Genomic DNA, 6000 nt, shown 5'->3' on the forward strand with positions numbered 1-6000 from the left:
GTGGTCTACACGGTCCTGAAGGATATGCATGCAGTGAGGTATTTAGTTACAACACCTTTAACTGAGAGGTTGATCTTTGGGCCATCCGAGCCTGTGACAAAACTGTCTGAAATACTGGGAAACAGAAAAAAAAGTAGTATTTAGGGAAGCAAAGCAAACAGCTCTGCAGTTCAGTGTTGTGGTAGATTTTCAGGAAGTATTTTGAATACTTTAGTGCAATAAATAAAAGTAATTCTAAAAGCTTGCCATGCACCTTTACTATGAAAAGGAAAATATTTAGTGCATCCCACAAACCAGGAGGCTAAATACATCAGATGTCAGTATGACATAATGAAATCTCTGCTGTCGGCTGCACAAGAACTGCTTTGCAACTGGCAACCATCTTCGCGTAAGAGCACCTTCTCCAAGAAGAGCATTTCAGGGGAATGAGTTCCTCATCTTTCAAGGAATTACCTGTATAATCGATGCATTTGTTCCTCACTATAATGTTATAGTACAGTTTTGGATACTGGTTGTAGTCTGTCTTTACAACAGGCTTTTATTTTTGTGTTAATGGGGTGCATTTAATATCTTTTCTGTGGCTGAGGTAAGAAACATATCTAGCTTGTATAATGCAGCCAATTTTCTTCTCAGGTTTCAGATCAAATGCTTTTGCTGTAAGGCTGAAACTCATCTAAATTATTAATAGACAGTTTTTAACTGTAAGGAAATTGTCATAATTTAAGTATCTGGAATAATACATGTAAGTTTGCAAGCTCTAAGACAGAAAATACCTTCCTTGTAATCAGGATGTGGGACTACATGCAAAGATAAATGGCCCAGCAAGAATGTCTGCCATTTTTCCAGTCAAGCAACACAATACAGGAGTCAAAAGGAAATTAATTTTTTAAATAGAATTCAGAGCAAGCTGCTGTAGCTGCTGGGGGGTTAAGCTGACAAGAATCGAGATGGGTAGTTTATCTGTAGTTTGTATTCTAATTTGTCTAAATTCCTGAATAATTCTAATGTGATTCAGATGTGTAAAGCAATTAAATGTGACACTCAACAGCCAGACAGCACAGTCTGTGTATCTTCAGTAGGTTTAAAAAGAACCCTAAAGCCTAAAGTGCGTGGGATGTCCCTAGGATGGCTAGAGGCGTGAATTGAATGTACTGTAAATAAAGTATGGCATGAAAACATTCACTAGTGCCCAGAAAGGAGAGAAAATGCTGATGAATGTTGAAATTAAAACACTTGAATGCAGTGGGTAGCTCCTGCCTGACACATGCATAGGGCTGGAGCATGGAAAAATTAATTAATTCAGCCAGCGCACGGGAGAAGCGTGACTCTGACATCATCATTAATTCAGGAAATTTTGAGAGGTAAGTCGCGTTATGCTATAATTTTTCATCTTCGTTCTACATTTCTAAGGAGCTTCTGTTCTGGCGCCTGCTCTGCAGATGTGGGGCTATGACACAGGGGGACACAATGGTTTTCTCAGATCTGTCCTATCAGCCAGTGGGAAAACTCAGAAATGATCCTCTCTTGTGACTTCCAGGGTCTATTGCTTTGATAGACAACAGACCCTGGAAAAAGGCAACAGATTCAGCAATAATAATGGTAAATCTCCCAGTAGGCTGGATCCTGAAGGTCTGGGAGGTGCCCAGATTTGGTTGCTGTTTTCTCCCCTGTTCTCTCATGTGTCTCACTTCATTCTGTTACTTGTCACTGTAGGATTCTGTACCAAAAGACATGAAATATAAATATGACTCTTTCACTCTTGTGTTCTTGCCTTATTTTTTTACTTTTTTTTTCTTTTTTGTAGCTTTATTTTTTCAGTATTCACAGCTGTGCGGTCCCTTGTCCCTTGCATCATGCATGCTACAAATGCCAAAACCTGCCTGGACAGCCCACAGCACCTTTATCACTGGTGTAATGAGGAAATGTGGCTGTGCAGAGTACTACTAGTGCTACAACATTTGTATAGCAATCAAGAGCCCCAGAGGAATGATCTTAGATTTGTACTGGTGCAAACATGATCAAAATGTGACTGTCACCAGCCCTGAAAGAGATAACAAAAAAGAGATTACTTGTTGCTGGCTGTCAGCAATATTACATTTACGAGGCTTCTTTGAGACTCTTGCTTGTCAGCCACCTGCTGAAGAGAGGGAGCATGCCCTGCAATGAAGCGGGGTCCTCTGATAAGTCTTTCTCAGATGGCAAATGCTTCCTCATTGCCTTGTTAAAGCCGTACCAGTCCAACGTAAGACCTGCGCAGGCCCCACCTCTTTGAAGCCTTCCTTTTTCATTTCCAGAAAGAGCTGTTTCTTTCAAAAATTGTGTGAAGCAGTATCCACTCAGCAGGAGAATATGAAACGATTCAAAGCAATCCATAAGTATTGATGTCTAGCTAGCGTGTAAGGCACTAATGGAAGAAGGTGCAGATGTGTCAAGGTAGTTTGTGGCAAAGTTGGTGCCTTTTTTGAAACGCATCTTTTGTGTGGATTGATAAATAGCCTTGGCTTGCAAGCAAGTATAAATATAAACTGGAGAGTATTAAGAAATGTGATACATGCAATGACAGTGCCTGTAGAAACTTGAAGCAAAGCCCAGCTGCTCTGAAGTGATTTCTGAAGGCTGTATGTTGAGACATTTGCTGTTTCAGTTTAAAGGCTTTGTAAGGAGAATGGACTGTAAAGAAAAGGTAATGGCTCACAGTAATGGACTTTCTGCAAGTACTGGAAGTCAGTCAGATGTCAATATCAGATCCCCTGGCTCTGAGGAGCTCTGGCTTTCATCTTCTGCTAAGCCTAGAGGACTGGAAGGACTACACTTGGGAACACCGCTAGAGCGGTTTCCACAAAGACTCTGTAGAGGCAAGGGGAGTTTCTTGAGGGCACTGCATTGAAGTGTAGGCAGCCACATGCATGTTGACAGAAATTATTGTAGCTGAGGTGGGTCTGCGAGAGAGGTGAACACTCATGTACCCAATTAACCTGATTTTTCAGTCTTAAGCAATATACTTGGCCTCAGAAAACTGAAAGTCCACCATATTGACTCTTGATCTTAGAGAAATGAAGGGGACTGTCTGAAAATCATCGACCCTGTGAGGTACGTGTAGCTGTGTGGTGAGGTATTGTAGCCCAGGGACTGGGCTATGAACAGGAAATTCGAGATTTCACATCCAAAGGGAAAGAAAGCTAAGGATAAGAAAACATGGTATTGGTAAAGCTAGGCAGGTAATGCAATATGCATGGCCTATGCAATTACAATCAAGAGACTATTATGTTGAGTACTGTATAATCAAGTAATAGGAGACAATCAATCCTTAGCAATCTTACAAGATAAAAAGATAGAAGCATTATCCTTACTTTTCGTAAGGATAGAATACAAATGTTGGACAAAATAACTGTTCGGCAGGGCTTAGGAGCTGTGTGTGTTTTCATGAGTTGCAAGGTAGGCTGTTTGAGTGGAAGCAACACTTTCTCTCTAATCAAAGCAGAAATTTAAAGCTCAAAACAGAATAGTCTTAGAAGTGAGAAACAAGTGGAGTTATAAAGAGCTCAAACAAGAAATCAAGTTTAATTGGTGCCATCAAGAGTGCCAAAAAGTGCATTTCATCTTCATCATCAATAGAGAATGAAAGAAACGTAAAAGGCAGTCTAAACCTATTCTAAAAATAATACTTGTTCAGGGTCTTTGTGATGTGTGACCACTGGATTTATTGTTTCCACACCTTGGCTTTCTGGGCTCTGAGATCTCAGTAATGAGGTGTTTACTGACATTCTGTTCAATTAGACCATTTGTCCTTGAGTAATAAATGTAATTCTGTTAAACTGATTTTGGTTTGGGATTGCTTTTCCCTACTGCCATAAGTCAGGTCATTGTAGACAGGACTGACAGCTCTAGCAAAAAATCCCATATCACTGTAGCTTGCAAAATACATCTTTTTTTTTTAATCTTTAAAAGAGAGGGGAAAAATCTGAAATCAGAAAGAAAGAAAAAAAATGTCTGTTTTACCAAACCCCTTCTTCTGAGACTTTTTCACGATGTACCCTAAAGATCAGGGGAATGCAGTGACTGGAATATTTTACTGCATTTAATGTTGACACAGCCATCATCCTTGCTTTGCCTCCATTCCCTTATCTATCTTGCAACTTGGCAGAAAAATTCAAACTAGTCCAAAACAGCAAGTTGCAAGTTCTCAGCTCAGTCACATGATTTCTCTGAGCAAAATCTGAAAAAACCCCCTCTGTTTTATTGTACATGAGCACATGTGTCTTAGAATTTTAGTAGTTTCGATGTACTGATGTATTTTTGAATTTTCTTCCTTCCAGTTTCAGGTCTTGCCTTCCTCACCTTCAGGCCTCTGTGGCGTCTGAAAGCATAGGTAAGTGGGGATGAATGAGAAAAGGAAGATTCCGTTCTTGTGCTAAGACTAGGCTTGAGAAACTGAGGTTTCACTCTTTATCGGTTTCTCAAGTTATACCATAACATAACAAGGCTCGGATCCTTAAAATCTGCTAGCAGCAAAGTGGCTAACTCTTCACTGTCTCGCTGGGATTAGGCATTTCATTTTAGTGGAGCTCTATGGGCTTTGGGGATAAGGGCATTTCCCTTGCTTGTGCAGGTTGAAGACTCTGAGGTGATGCAGGTCCATTGAAACAAACTGTCAAATTATGGTCAGGTAAAAAACCTGATATATCTCCCCACCTAAAATAATCTCACTGGAGTCAACACTCGCAATTTCTCAGTTAGAGGTGCTGTTATTTTTGTCCCTACCTCCTCAGGTCAGCGGCACAGAAAATTCCTTGGGGTGAGACATTGCTTGCTTTTTGGCTATTTGCTACAGGGCTTCCTCTTCATATCACCCTACACAACTGGTGTCCAGACTAAGAGGCTTTCTCCTTTGGGAAAAATGCTAAATGAGGACTTTACTGGGAACCTACTGAAATTCATGGCCCATAGTGCTGAGAATAATTTATCTTTCTTGTCATCAGTTTTACAATGCCACACGTGAAGAACTGGAATGTGGAAGGATGCTTACAGGCATTAACATTATAAATTTAACTAGTTTAGGCCTTGCTACTGCTTCTCTTCCTCTAAATCATAGAGCTGTCTTGCTAGATATAGTAAATATCACTGTGGCTCTGTAGCTCGTATGTATATCTGCTCTGATTCATAAATTACAAAGAAAAAAACTAGAAGGAAGGATAAATATAAATATGAATTCATAAGAGCTGGCTTAAAAATATAAGAATTCGTCTGAATAATCATATTTCATGTAATAAGGTATGTACGTCAGTGATGGCTGTGCTGCTAAGAAGGTAATTAACACTCATCAGGGACCTTTTCCAATGACTGTATCAATCACATTTTTGGCCTTTGCAGTTAAAGACATTCTTAGTGATCGGGGATGTAAAAACTATTTGTAGGGACGATACTTGCCTCAGCAAAGGAGGAGTGGAGATGGGAGGAACCATGTCACTTCCCACAGGTGTAGTATGTGTGACCATTGGCAGTCTTGAGGAACTCCCATCTGGCAGAAAGCAGAGTGAACTTCTCTGCAACACGATGCTGCAGAAGCGTGGAGAAGAGAAAGCTCAGGTGACTTCAAACAGCAGCCATCCAAAATCTACAAGGAGGTTATCAGGAAGACAGCCAGGCTCTTCACACTGGTGCATTAAAGGCAAAGATTTTGTCTAAGCAAATCTTGTAGGGTTAAAAACTGTATGGGAACCACTGATGGATGGGCACCAATTGACCCTCCTGGCCACCTCTGTTGCAGATGGACACTTTAGTCTTGATCTCTCTGGAATTCTAACCTGTATAGCTATCTGCAAATCAAATCACACTTCTCAAGTTTTCAGAAAACTTTGTCCCAGTGTTACATGACACTAAAATGACATTGGTATCCTGTTTCTTTTGTGACTCCTATAAATTCTTACCTACTTTTTCTTCCCCATCAGAAGTTTGTGGGGCTTTGGCTTTCTGGGGATCTGAGGACAGTTATAAAATCTA

The sequence above is a fragment of the Cuculus canorus genome, chromosome 5 (genome assembly GCF_017976375.1).
Source record: "Cuculus canorus isolate bCucCan1 chromosome 5, bCucCan1.pri, whole genome shotgun sequence".
NCBI lineage: Eukaryota > Metazoa > Chordata > Aves > Cuculiformes > Cuculidae > Cuculus > Cuculus canorus.